General features: G+C 37.3%; 1 non-coding gene across 1 annotated transcript; it reads right to left on the bottom strand.

Annotated features, from left to right (window-relative positions):
• Window positions 1-6,531: 6,531 nt before the first annotated feature.
• LOC148555820 (small nucleolar RNA R71) lies at window positions 6,532-6,639 on the bottom strand. The gene has a single exon (XR_015888072.1). It is a non-coding gene; the product is annotated as a small nucleolar RNA R71 (small nucleolar RNA).
• Between the last annotated feature and the right edge of the window lie 7,995 nt (window positions 6,640-14,634).

The raw sequence follows: 14,634 nt of genomic DNA, 5'->3' as shown, positions 1-14,634 counted from the left end.
GAACCATTCACGTTTGAATCAACGTTTGAGGCAAACGTTGACTCAAACGTCTTCGTACTAAACATCATGCAGAACCCCATTTGCTGCCATCCACGTTTGGCTCAACGTTTAAGGTCAAACTTGAGCTTAAACGTGGCTCCTCCCATGAATTTCTTTTGGCCAACGTTTGGCCCAATGTTTAAGGCAAATGTTGGCGCAAACGTTGGCTTTTCCAAGGCATTAAACAGAGTGCTCTTCTTTGCTAATATGGCGCCAACGTTTGACCTCAAGTTTGAGGCAAACGTTGGCGCAAACGTTGCCAAGCTCCAGGGGTGCTTTTGCTTGTTCTTGTGGTGCCAACGTTTGACCTCAAGTTTGAGGCAAACGTTGGCGCAAACGTTGCTTCTCATGGGTGAAGAATCTTCAAGCCAACGTTTGACCTCAAGTTTGAGGCAAACGTTGGCGCAAACTTGGTGTACCTCCAGGGTGAAAATGCAATCTTCCTCATGTTTGAGTTCAAGTTTGAGGCAAACTTTAGCTCAAACGTGAGTCCTTTTTTCTTGCCCCTTGCTGTCCCCTTTTCTTCAACCTTCTTTCAAGCCTCTTTCCACCTATCATCAATCAACAATTGCATCAAAGCTATGCTATAATCATGAGAGTTCTTCTTCTTCTTGAAATTCAAGTGATTATGGCATAAAAACTCATGAAAATACATCAATTTATCCATGGTTGATTGAATCTAAGGAAAACATGAAATTCTACCCAAATGGCTTACTTATGGCTCAAGAAAGTGCATAAAACCTATTGAAAACAAAGGAAAAAGGCTAGTGAAACTAGGCTAAGATGACTTGTCATCAAGCATTGAGCTTTACATGTGTAGAGGCTTCTCTTGGAGTTGAACGCAAGTTTGTAACCTGTTTCTGGCGTTTAACTCCACTTTGCAACCTGTTTCTGGCGTTTAACTCCAGAATGCAACATGGAACTGGCGTTGAACGCCAGTTTGCGTCATTTAAACTCAAGAAAAGTATGGACTATTATATATTTCTGGAAAGCCCTGGATGTCTACTTTCTAACGCAATTGAGAGCGCACCATTTGGAGTTATGTAGCTCCAAAAAATCCACTTTGAGTGCAGGGAGGTCAGAATCCAGCAGCATCTGCAGTCCTTCTTCAACCTCTGAATCTGATTTTTGCTCAAGTCCCTCAATTCCAGTCATAAAATACCTGAAATCACAGAAAAACACACAAACTTATAGTAAAGTCTAGAAATGTGATTTTTTATTAAAAACTAATAAAAATATACTAAAAACTAACTAAATCATACTAAAAACTATGTAAAAATAATGCCAAAAAGCGTATAAATTATCCGCTCATCAATCAGATCTAAATTTTCCATTCCGTTTTGCTTTCTCTCTTCTGCAACTGTTACTCTTCTATTTTGGGTCTTGAACTTGGGTTGAAGAATTCTGCTGAATTTCTTCATTTGAGAACCATCTTTTACTTTTCCTTTTGTAGTTCTTAGAATTGAAGATTTGATCATAGTTCACTTTTCATTTTACTTTCTTCTGAAATTTTTTTCTGTTTGTTAAGAGAGCAATTGAGATCTAGATTTTCCTTCTATTTTGTTATTCTATTGGAATCGTCAATTTCTCTTTTAGAAATCTAAAGTGGATCTAAGTTTTCATTCTGTTTCGATTTTTCTGCACTTTTACATTTCTGTTTTGGTATTGATTTGATCTGTTTTCTGTGTTTTTCCATCTGAGAGTTCTTTAATTCACTGCACTTTATATTTCCAGTTCTATTTTGAATCCCAGTACCCAAATCCCTTTAATCTTCATGCCTTGCAATTTAGATTCAGCCATTTACCTTTTTTGCACTTTAAGTTTCAGCCCTTTTAATTTCTTGCACCTTAAGTTTTTGCAATTTATTTCTTCTGCAATTTAAGTTTTGGCCAATTTCAATTCTACACTTTAGTTTCCTTGCAATTTTACTTCTGTTAATCAAATTTCACTCAAATCATCAAATATTCACTTAACTAAATTCATCACCATACTAAATTTGCTCAATCCATCAATCCCTGTGGGATCGACCTCACTATTGTGAGTAATTACTACTTGATGCGACCCGGTACACTTGCCGGTGAGTTTGTGTGGAATCGTTTTTCCCTCATCAAAGCTATCCATAATTGGAATTCTTCGGATCCTTGAGAGAGGGATGAAGAATTCATGCTAGAATTGCTTCCTCGCATTGGATTAGATTGGGGGTTGGATGGATATTGGGACATTTAATCCTACCAATACTTTGATCTATGAATTTGTGTGGTATAATCAGCGACCAAACTTTAACTCTTTCCATGAGTAATTAAATCAAGACATTGGGCAATTGTTCATGCTTAGAGAGATTGGTGAGCCAAGACATTGGGATCCAATCATCTAAGATTGCCATTGGCAATGAATGCATTGATTGAGAAAGAGATGAAAATGATTTGATTCGGAGAGTTCAATATCTCCTGAAACTCAATGAATCCCCATCTCTGATCTACCCTTTCTATTTACATTCTGCTCTTTAATTTCATACTTAATCCCCATTCCCATTTAATCTCTGGCCATTTAAGCTTCTATCATTTAATTTCTCGCACTTTAATTTCTGTCATTTAATTTCTTGCAATTTAAGTTTCCCGCCAAATTTACATTCCACAATTCCCAACTCAATTTCGATTTAGCTCAACTAGAACAATTCTCCAATTAACGTTGATCAACCAACCAATCCCTGTGGGATTTAACCTCACTATACAGTGAGTTTTTACTTGACGACTGATAAGTGGATAATTTATACGCTTTTTGGCATTGTTTTTAGTATGTTTTTAGTATGTTTTAGTTAGTTTTTATTATATTTTTATTAGTTTTTAAATAAAAATCATGTTTCTAGGCTCTACTATGAGTTTGTGTGTTTTTCTATGATTTCAGGTATTTTTTGGCTGAAATTGAGGGACTTGAGCAAAAATCTGATTCAGAGACTAAAAAAGGACTGCAGATGTTGTTGGATTCTGACCTCCCTGCACTCGAAGTAGATTTTCTGGAGTTACAGAAGCTCAATTGGCGCGCTCTTAATTGCGTTGGAAAGTAGACATCCTGGGCTTTCCAAAAATATATAATAGTTTATACTTTGCCTGAGATTTGATGGCCCAAATTGGCGTTCCAAGTCAGCGTAAAAATTCTAGCGTCAAAACGCCAGAACTGGCATAAAAGCTGGAGTTAAACGCCCAAACTGGCACAAAAGCCGGAGTTTAACTCCAAGAAAAGTCTCTACACGTGAAAGCTTCAATGCTCAGTCCAAGTACACACCAAGTGGGCCCAGAAGAAGATTTCTGCATTAATTACCTATTTCTGTAACCCTAGGCTACTAGTTTTCTATAAATAGGACCTTTTGCTATTGTATTTTCATCCTGGAATCATCTTTTAATCATGTTTTGATGATTGAACCCTTTTTGGGAGGCTGGCCATTCGGCCATGCCTGGACCTCTTGTTCTTATGTATTTTCAACGGTGGAGTTTCTGCACACCATAGGTTAAGGTGTGGAGCTCTGTTGTTCTTCATGAATTAATGCAAAGTACTATTATTTTTCTATTCAATTAAAGCTTATTCTTATTCCAAGATATTCATTTGCACTTCAACTTGATGAATGTGATGATCCGTGACACTCATCACCATTCTCAACTTATGAATGCGTGCCTGACAACCACCTCCGTTCTACCTTAGATTGAGTGTGTATCTCTTAGCCTCCTGGTTCATGATGCATGGTTGCCTAGCCTGACAACCGAGCCTTCCATTCCATGAGATCAGAGTCTTTGTGGTATAGGCGAGAATCAATTGGCAGCATTCTTGAGATCCGAAAAGTCTAAACCTTGTCTGTGGTATTCCGAGTAGGATCTGGGAAGGGATGACTGTGATGAGCTTCAAACTCGCAAGTGTTGGGCACAGTGACAGACGGAAAAGGATCAATGGATCCTATTCCAACATGATCGATAACTGACAGATGATTAGCCGTGCGGTGACAGCGCATTTGGACTATTTTCACTAAGAGGACGGGAGGTAGCCATTGACAACGGTGAAACCCAACATAAAGTTTTCCATGGAAAGGAGTATGAATGATTGGATGAAGGCAATAGGAAAGCAGAGGTTCAGAAAGAACAAAGCATCTTCATACGCTTATCTGAAATTCTCACCAATGAATTACATAAGTATCTCTATCTTATCTTATATTTTATTCATCTTTTAATTATCAATTCTCCAAAACCATTTGAATCTGCCTGACTGAGATTTACAAGATGACCATAGCTTGCTTCAAGCCGACAATCTCCGTGGGATCGACCCTTACACACGTAAGGTTTATTACTTGGACGATCCAGTGCACTTGCTGGTTAGTTGTGCAGAGTTGTGACAAAGAGTTGAGATTATAATTGTGCGTAGCAAGCTGTTGGCGCCATTGATAATTACAATTTCATGCACCAAGTTTTTGGCGCCGTTGCCGGGGATTGTTCGAGTTTGGACAACTGACGGTTCATCTTGTTACTCAGATTAGGTAATTTTATTTTAATTTTAAGCTTTTTATTTCTTATTTTCGAAAAATACAAAAAAAAATCAATAAAATCATAAAAAACCAAAAATATTTTGTGTTTTCTGTTTGAGTCTTGTGTCAATTTTTAAGTTTGGTGTCAATTGCATCTTTTTAACTTTTCTTAAAAATTTTCGAAAATTCATGCATGTGTTCTTCATGATCTTCAAGTTGTTCTTGCTGATTTTATATGTTTGATCTTTAATTTTTATTGTTTTGTGTCTTTTCTTATTTTTCATATGCATTTTAGATTTATTAGAGTCTAAACATTGAAAATTTCTAAGTTGGTGTCTTGCATGTTTTTCTTTTCTCAAAAAATATTCAAAAATAAGTTCTTGGTGTTCATCTTGACATTCAAAGTGTTCTTGGTGTTCATCTTGACATTCTAAGTGTTCTTGAATGCATTATTAGTTTTGATCTTAAATTTTTATGTTTTGCATCATTTAGTTATTTTTCTCTCTCCTCATTCAAAATCAAATCTTTTTCAATTTCCTTTTTATATTTTCGAATTCTTGCTTAAAATTTTTCAAAGTCTTTTTCATTTTTCCTTTAATGCTTTTCGAAAATTTTAAAAATTGATTTTCAAAATCTTTTCCTTATTTTGCTTCATAATTTTCGAAATTACTACTAGCATTTAATGTTTTGATAAAAAAATTTTCAAGTTGTTACTTGCCTATTAAGAAAGGTTCAATCTTTAAATTTTAAAATCATATCTTTTAGTTTCTTATTAGTCATGTAATCAACCTTAATTTTCAAAATCAAATCTTTTTAATTTCTTCTTCAATCATATCTTTTCAATCATATCTTTTTTTTTAAACAAATTGCAATCATATCTTCTCAATCATATCTTTTTCAAAATAATTTTCAATAATATCTTTTTGATTGCTAATTTCAAAATATTTTTCAAAAATCAAATCTTTTTAATTTCCTTTTCAAATCTTTTTCAAAATAATTTCAATCATTTCAATCATATCTTTTTCAAAAATCAATTTTCAAAATCTTTTCTAACTTCCTATCTTTTCAAATTTGATTTCCAAATCTTTTTTTCAATTAACTACCTGACTTTCTGTTTGATTTTAAAAATTTTCTATTTCAATCATATCTTTTTCAAAATCACCTAACTAATTTTCTCTCTCTAAATTTCGAAAACTCCTTCCCTCTTTTTCAAAATTCTTTTTAATTAACTAATTGTTTTAAATTTTAATTTAATTTTAATTTTATTTTTAATTTTTGAAATCTAATTAATATTTAAAATAAAAACAAAAATATTTTTATTTTATTTTAATTAATTTTCAAATTTTTCTCTTCTCCTTCTTTTATTTTCCACTTTTTCTACTCACATAAAGGAATCTCTATACTGTAACATAGAGGATTCCATACTTTCTTGTTCTCTTCTCTTTCATATGAGCAGGATCAAGGACAAAGACATTCTTGTTGAAGCTGATCCTGAACCTGAAAGGACTCTTAAGAGGAAACTAAGAGAAGTTAAAGCACAATACTCTAAAGAGGACCTAACTGAAATTTTTGAAACAGAGAAAACAAATATGGCCGAACCCAACGACAACAATGCAAGGAAGGTGCTTGGTGATTTCACTACACCAACTTCCAATTTCTATGGAAGAAGCATCTCAATTCATGCCATTGGAGCAAACAATTTTGAGCTTAAGCCTCAATTAGTTTCTCTAGTGCAACAGAATTGCATGTTTCATGGACTTCCATTGAAAAATTCCCATCAGTTCTTATCTGAATTCTTGCAAATCTGTGACACTGTCAAGACCAATGGAGTTGATCCCGAGGTCTACAGGCTTATGCTTTTCCCTTTTGCTGTGAAAGACCGAGCTAGAACATGGTTGGATTCCCAACCTAAGGAAAGCCTGAACTCTTGGGAAAAGCTAGTCAGTGCTTTCCTGGCCAAATTCTTTCCACCTCAAAAGATGAGCAAGCTTAGAGTGGAAATCCAAACCTTCATACAGAAGGAAGGGGAGTCCCTCTATGAAGCTTGGAAAAGATATAAGCAATTGATCAAAAAGTGTCCTACTGACATGCTTCCAGAATGGAGCATCATATGTATATTCTATGATGGTCTGTCTGAGTTGTCAAAAATGTCATTAGACCACTCTGCAGGAGGATTTCTTCATCTGAAAAACCCTGCAGAAGCTTAGGAACTCATTGAAATGGTTGCAAATAACCAGTTCATGTACACCTATGAGATGAATCCTGTGAACAATGGGACGCCTTTGAAGAAGGAAGTTCTTGAAATTGATACTCTGAATGCCATATTGGCTCAGAACAAAAAATTAACTCAGCAAGTCAATATGATTTCTCAAAGTCTGAATGGATTGCAAGCTGCATCCAACAGTACTAAAGAAGTATCTTCTGAAGAAGAAGCTTATGATCCTGAGAATCCTGCAATGGCAGAGGTGAATTACATGGGAGAATCCTATGGAAACACCTATAATCTTTCATGGAGAAATCATCCTAATCTCTCATGGAAGGACCAACAGAAGCCTCAACAAGGCTTCAACAATAATGATGGAAGAAATAGGTTTAGCAATAGCAAGCCTTTTCCATCATCTTCTCAGCAACAGACAGAGAATTCTGAACATAGCTATTCTGGCCTGGCAACCATAGTCTTTGATCTATCTAAGACCACACTAAGTTTCATGAATGAAACATGGTTCTCCATTAGAAATTTGGAGGCACAGGTGGGTCAGTTGAGTAAGAAGATTACTGAAACTCCTCCTAGTACTCTCCCAAGCAATATAGAAGAGAATCGCAAAAGAGAGTGCAAGGCCATAACCTTACTTGGTGTGGCCGAACCTGGAGAGAGTGAAAAGGCAGTGATTCCCAGTGAGGAAGACCTCAGGGAACGTCCACTGACCAGTAAGGAGTTCCCCTTTGAGGAACCAAAGAAATTTGAGGCTCATACAGAAACCATAGAGATTCCTTTGAACTTCCTGTTAACATTCATGAGCTCTGTTGAATATTCCTCCTCTGAAGAGGATGAAGATGTCACTGAAGAGCAAGTTGCTAAGTACCTTGGAAGACCCTTCCTAGCCACAGCAAAAGCTATGATTGATGTTGACAGAGGAGAATTGGTCCTTCAATTGAATGGGGACTACCTTGTGTTTAAGGCTCAAGGATCTCCTTCTGTAACCATGGAGAGGAAGCATGAAAAGCTTCCCTTAATACAGAGTCAAACAAAACACCCACATTCAAACTCTAAGTTTGGTGTTTGGAGGCCACAACCAAACTCTAAGTTTGGTGTTGAGAGGCTACAACCAAACTCTAAGTTTGGTGTTGAGAGGCCCCAACCCTGCTCTGATTATCTGTGAGGCTCCATGAGAGCTCACTGTTAAGCTATCGACATTAAAGAAGCGCTTGTTGGGAGGCAACCCAATTTTATTTAATTATATCTATTTATTCTCCATTGTCATTTTATATTTTCTGTAGGTTGATGATCATGTGAAGTCACAAAAATAACTGAAAAAGAAAAAACAAAATGAAAAACAGTATTAAAAATAGCACACCCTGTAGGAGAAGCTTACTGGCATTTAAACGCCAGTAAGGGTAGCTGAATGGGCGTTAAACACCCAGTCTGGCACCATTCTGGGCGTTTAACGCCAGAAATAGGCACCAGACTGGCGTTTAACGCTAGAAAGGGGCACATAGCTGGCGTTTAATGCCAGAATTGCACTCTAAGGGCGTTTTGCACGCATAATTGGTGCAGGGATGAGAAATCCTTGACACCTAAAGATCTGTGAACCCCACAGGATCCCCACCAAACTCAACTCACTCTCTCTCACTTCTTTACACCTTTTCATAATACTCTTCCCCAAATAACCTCCACCAATCACCTCCATTACTCCTCCAAAACCATCATACAACCCACCTACACCCACCCACTCAAAGTCAAACCATCACTCCTTCCTTTTCCACATCATAACCACCTAAAACCCCCTTTGGCCGAACAATTCACACACCTCTATCTCCTCCATCTCTTCTTCTTCTCCTTCTTTCTTTATTTTTTTGCTCGAGGACGAGCAAACCTTTTAAGTTTGGTGTGAAAAAGCTCAGCTTTTTTGTTTTTCCATAACCATTTATGGCACCTATGGCCGGAGAAACCTCTAGAAAGAGGAAAGGAAAGGCAATTGCTTCCACCTTCGAGTCATGGAAGATGGAGAGATTAATCTCAAAGGTCCATCAAGGCCACTTCTATGAAGTAGTGGCCAAGACTCCTCATTGAAGAGGACAAGCCCATCACTAAGAAAAGGATGAACAAGAGAGCCCACTCATGGACCTCAACAAGAGCATGAGGAAAATCCTCATCATGAAATCCCTGAGATTCCTCAAGGGATGCATTTTCTTCGACAAAACTATTGGGAGCAAATCAACACCTCCCTAGGAGAATTAAGTTCCAACATGGGACAACTAAGGGTGGAGCACCAAGAGCATTCCATCCTCCTCCATGAAATTAGAGAAGACCAAAAAGTCATGAGGGAGGAGCAACAAAGGCAAGGAAGAGTCATTGAGGAGCTCAAGCACTCCATAATATCTTCAAGAGGAAGAACAAGCCGCCTTCACTAAGGTGGACCCGTTCTTTAATCTCCTTGCTCTTATTTTTCTGTATTTCGAAAATTATGCTTTATGTTTATCTATGTTTGTGTCTTTATTATATGATCATTAGTGTCTTAGTGTCTATGTCTTAAAGGTATGAATGTCCTATGAATCCATCACCTTTCTTAAAAGAAAAATGTTTTAATCACAAAAGAACAAGAAGTACATGATTTCGAATTCATCCTTGAAACTAGTTTAATTATTTTGATGTGATGACAATACTTTTTGTTTTCTGAATGAATGCTTGAACAGTGCATATTTTTTAATTTGTTGTTTATGAATGTTAAAATTGTTGGCTCTTGAAAGAATGATGAAAAAGGAGAAATGTTATTTGATAATATGAAAAATCATAAAATTGATTCTTGAAGCAAGAAAAAGCAGTGAAAAGCTTGTGAAAAAAAATGGCAAAAAAAAAAGAGAAGAAAAGAAAAAAGAGAAAAGAAAAAGAAAAAGCAAGCAGAAAAAGCCAATAGCCCTTTGAACCAAAAGGCAAGGGTAAAATAAAAAGGATCCAAGGCTTTGAGCATCAGTGGATAGGAGGGCCCACAGGAATAAAATCCTGGCCTAAACGGCTAAACTAAGCTGTCCCTAACCATGTGCTTGTGGCGTGAAGGTGTCAAGTGAAAAGCTTGAGACTGAGCGGTTAAAGTCGTGGTCCAAAGCAAAAAAAGAGAGTGTGCTTAAGAGCTCTAGACACCTCTAATTGGGGACTCTACCAAAGCTGAGTTACAATCTGAAAAGGTTCACCCAGTTTATGTGTCTGTGGCATTTATGTATTCGATGGTAATACTGGAAAACAAAAGGTTTATGGTCACGGCCAAGACTCATAAAGTAACTGTGTTCAAGAATCAACATACTGAACTAGGAGAATCAATAACACTATCTGAATTCTGAGTTCCTATAGATGCCAATCATTCTGAACTTCAAAGAATAAAGTGAGATGCCAAAACTGTTCAGAGGCAAAAAGCTACTAGTCCCGCTCATCTAATTGGAGCTAAGTTTCGTTGATATTTTGGAATTTATAGTATATTCTCTTCTTTTTATCCTATTTTATTTTCAGTTGCTTGGGGACAAGCAACAATTTAAGTTTGGTGTTGTGATGAGCGGATAATTTATTCTGACCTCCTTACACTCGAAGTGGATTTTTCGGAGCTACAGAAGCCCAATTGGCACGCTCTCAATTACGTTAGAAAGTAGACATCCTGGGCTTTCCAGAAATATATAGTAGTCGATACTTTGCCTGAGATTTGATGGCCCAAAATGGCGTTCCAAATCAGCATAAAAATTCTGGCGTTAAAACGCCAGAACTGGCATAAAAGCTGGAGTTAAACGCCCAAACTGGCACAAAAGTTGGCGTTTAACTCCAAGAAAAGTCTCTACATGTGAAAGCTTCAATGCTCAGCCCAAGCACACACCAAGTGGGCCCGGAAGAAGATTTCTGCATTAATTACCTATTTATGTAACCCTACGCTACTAGTTTTTTATAAATAGGACCTTTTGCTATTGTATTTTCATCATGGAATCATCTTTTAATCATGTTTTGATGATTGAATTCTCTTTGGGAGGCTGGCCATTTGGCCATGCCTGGACCTCTTGTTATTATGTATTTTCAATGGTGGAGTTTCTGCACACTATAGATTAAGGTGTGGAGCTCTGCTGTTCTTCATGAATTAATGTAAAGTACTATTGTTTTTCTATTCAATTCAAGCTTATTCTTATTCCAAGATATTCATTCGCACTTCAACTTAATGAATGTGATGATCTGTTACACTCATCACCATTCTCAACCTATGAACGCGTGCCTGACAACCACCTCCGTTCTACCTTAGATTGAGTGTGTATCTCTTAGCCTCTTGGTTCATGATGCATGGTTGCCTAGCCTGACAACCGAGCCTTCCATTCTATGAGATCAGAGTCTTCGTGGTATAGGCGAGAATCAATTGGCAGCATTCTTGAGATCTGAAAAGTCTAAACCTTGTCTGTGGTATTCCGATTAGGATCTAGGAAGGGATGACTGTGACGAGCTTCAAACTCGCGGGTGTTGGGTGTAGTGACAGATGCAAAAGGATCAATGGATTCAAACTCGCGAGTGTTGGGCGTAGTGACAGATGCAAAAGGATCAATGGATCCTATTCCAACATGATCGAGAACCGACAGATGATTAGCCATTGACAACGGTAAAACCCAACATAAAGCTTGCCATGGAAAGGAGTATGAATGATTGGATGAAGGCAATAGGAAAGCAGAGGTTCAGAAGAAACAAAGCATCTTCATACGCTTATTTGAAATTCTCACAAATGAATTACATAAGTATCTCTATCTTATCTTATATTTTGTTCATCTTTTAATTATCAATTCTCCATAACCATTTGAATCTTCCTGACTGAGATTTACAAGATAACCATAGCTTGCTTCAAGCCGACAATCTTCGTGGGATCGACCCTTACTCACGTAAGGTTTATTACTTGGAAGACCCAGTGCACTTGCTGGTTAGTTGTGCGGAGTTGTGACAAAGAGTTAAGATTACAATTGTGCATACCAAGCTGTTGGCGCCATTGATGATCACAATTTAGTGCACCAACGACAATCTGGTGCACTTGCTGGTAGAAAATTGTTGAGAGACAGTTTTCGAGTGTATCAAGTTTATGGCGCCGTTGCCAGGGATTGGTTTTGCATTGACAATTACTAAATTGGAGGATAACTATATTGAGCACTTTTCTTTTCTTTTGTTAATAGTTTTTGTTTCAGTTTGTTACTGCTAATTTCTGCAATTTTAGTAGGTTTTATTTGCTCATTCACTTGTTAGCACACTAACCACTAGCTGTTTGTGATATTGCCTCCCTATGGAAATTCCAATGTCTTTTGGTGATTGTTATTTGAGAGAGAGATTTTTGCAAGAACGAAAGGAGCAACCATCATATTTTGACCAATTAAATTTCATGGGAAACCTTCCACCACCACAGGATGATCCCTGTTATTATGCTCATGGTGGGTGGGAGTGTCAAAAACATGAAACAAGGTACTTTCCAGAACCACAAAATAGTCCATATTTTGGTGAAATTGATCACTACTCAAGTTGTGGCTGGGAAGATCAAAATCAAAGAGATCTCACTTATTCATACCCCATTCATCAAGAGCCATCACCTTTCAATTATCCAACCTCACCTCCTAGTTTCACATGTCCAAATTCTTCACCATTTGAGTATGCCTCAACACAAAATTCCTTTCCAAATTCATACAATTCATTTCACAATCCATAAAACTCATTCCATTACCCACAAAAGTCATACAACTTTCAGAACACACAACCACAAAACAACCAATTCCATTCACAATCCTATCCCAATCAACTATCCTAACTTTCACAACCTCCTTTAGATACATGGTGTACAAAATTGTGATCATCAATGGCGCCAACAACTTGGTACGCACAATTGTAATCTCAACTCTTTATCACAACTCCGCACAACTAACCAGCAAGTGCACTGGGTCGTCCAAGTAATAAACCTTACGTGAGTAAGGATCGATCCCACGGAGATTGTCGGCTTGAAGCAAGCTATGGTCATCTTGTAAATCTCAGTCAGGCGAATTCAAATGGTTATGGAGGATTGATAATTAAAAGATGAATAAAATATAAAATAGGATACAGATACTTATGTAATTCATTGGTGAGAATTTCAGATAAGCATATAGAGATGCTTTGTTCCTTCTGAACCTCTGCTTTTCTATTGCCTTCTTCCAATCAATCATACTCCTTTCTATGGCAAGCTTTATGTTTGTTTTAACCATTGTCAATGGATACCTCCCGTCCTCTCAGTGAAAATATTCCAAATGCGCTGTCACCGCACGGCTAATCAGCTGTTGGTTCTCGATCATGTTGAAATAGGATCCATTGATCCTTTTGCGTCTGTCGCTACTCCCAACACTCGCGAGTTTGAAGCTCGTCACAGTCATCCCTTTCCTGATCCTACTCGAAATACCATAGACAAGGCTTAGACTTTCCGAATCTCAGGAATGGCCGCTAATTGATTCTAGCCTATACCACGAAGGTTCTAATCTTAGATTAGAAACCCAAGAGATACTCATTCAAGCTTGTTTGCATGTAGAACGGAAGTGGTTGTCAGGCACGCGTTCATAGGTGAGAATGGTGATGAGTGTCACGGATCATCACATTCATCATGTTGAAGAACGAATGGATATCTTAGAATAGAAATAGGCTTGAGTTGAATAGAAAAAAAATAGTACTTTGCATTAATTCATGAGGAACAGTAGAGCTTCACACCTTAATCTATGGTGTGTAGAAACTCCACCGTTGAAAATAAAAAAGAGATAATTGTGATCATTGGCTTCGGCCCCAGAGAGGGAACCAGAAGAACCAAGATCAAAAGTATGATCAAGTGTGTAAAAGTCCGAAAATACAATAGCAAAAGGTCCTATTTGTAGAAAACTAGTAACCTAGGGTTTACAGAAATGAGTAAATGATGCAGAATCCACTTCCGGGCCCACTTGGTGTGTGCTTGGGCTGAGCGTTGAAGCTTTCACGTGTAGAGAGGCTTTTCTTGGAGTTAAACGCTAGCTTTTGTGCCAGTTTGGGCGTTTAACTCCAGCTTTTATGCCAGTTCTGGCGTTTTGACGCCAGAATTTCTATGCTGAATTGGAACGCCGGTTTGGGCCATCAAATCTCAAACAAAGTATGGACTATTATATATTTCTGGAAAGCCCAAGATGTCTACTTTCCAACGCAATTAAAAGCCCGCCAATTGGGCTTCTTTAGCTCCATACAATTCACTTCGAGTGCAGGGAGGTCAGAATCCAACAACATCTGTAGTCCTTTTTCAGCCTCTGAATCAGATTTTTGCTCAGGTCCCTCAATTTTAGCCAGAAAATACCTGAAATCAAAGAAAAATACACAAACTTATAGTAAAGTCCAGAAATGTGATTTTTATTTAAAAACTAATAAAAACATAATAAAAACTAACTAAAATATACAAAAAACATACTAAAAACAATGCCAAAAAGCGTATAAATTATCCGCTCATCACAACACCAAACTTAAATTGTTGCTTGTCCCCAAGCAACTAAAAATCAAATAGGATAAAAAGAATAGAATATACAATGAATTCCAAAAACATCTATGAAGATCAGTCTTGATTATATGAGCGGGGCTATTAGCTTTTTGCTTCTGAATAGTTTTGGCATCTCACTTTATCCCTTGAAGTTCAGAGTGATTGGCTTCTATAGGAACTCAGAATTCAGATAGTGCTATTGATTCTCCTAGTTTAGTATGTTGATTCTTGAACACAGCTACTTTATGAGTCTTGGCCGTGGCCCTAAGCACTTTGTTTTCCAGTATTACCACCAGATACATAAATGCCACAGACACATAACTGGGTGAACCTTTTCAGATTGTGACTCAGCTTTGTTAG

The sequence above is a fragment of the Arachis ipaensis genome, chromosome B6 (genome assembly GCF_059453495.1).
Source record: "Arachis ipaensis isolate K30076 ecotype BB chromosome B6, ASM5945349v1, whole genome shotgun sequence".
In the NCBI taxonomy this organism is placed as follows: domain Eukaryota; kingdom Viridiplantae; phylum Streptophyta; class Magnoliopsida; order Fabales; family Fabaceae; genus Arachis; species Arachis ipaensis.
The sequence above is the reverse complement of the archived record's forward strand: the minus strand, read 5'-3'. Positions and strand labels throughout refer to the sequence as shown.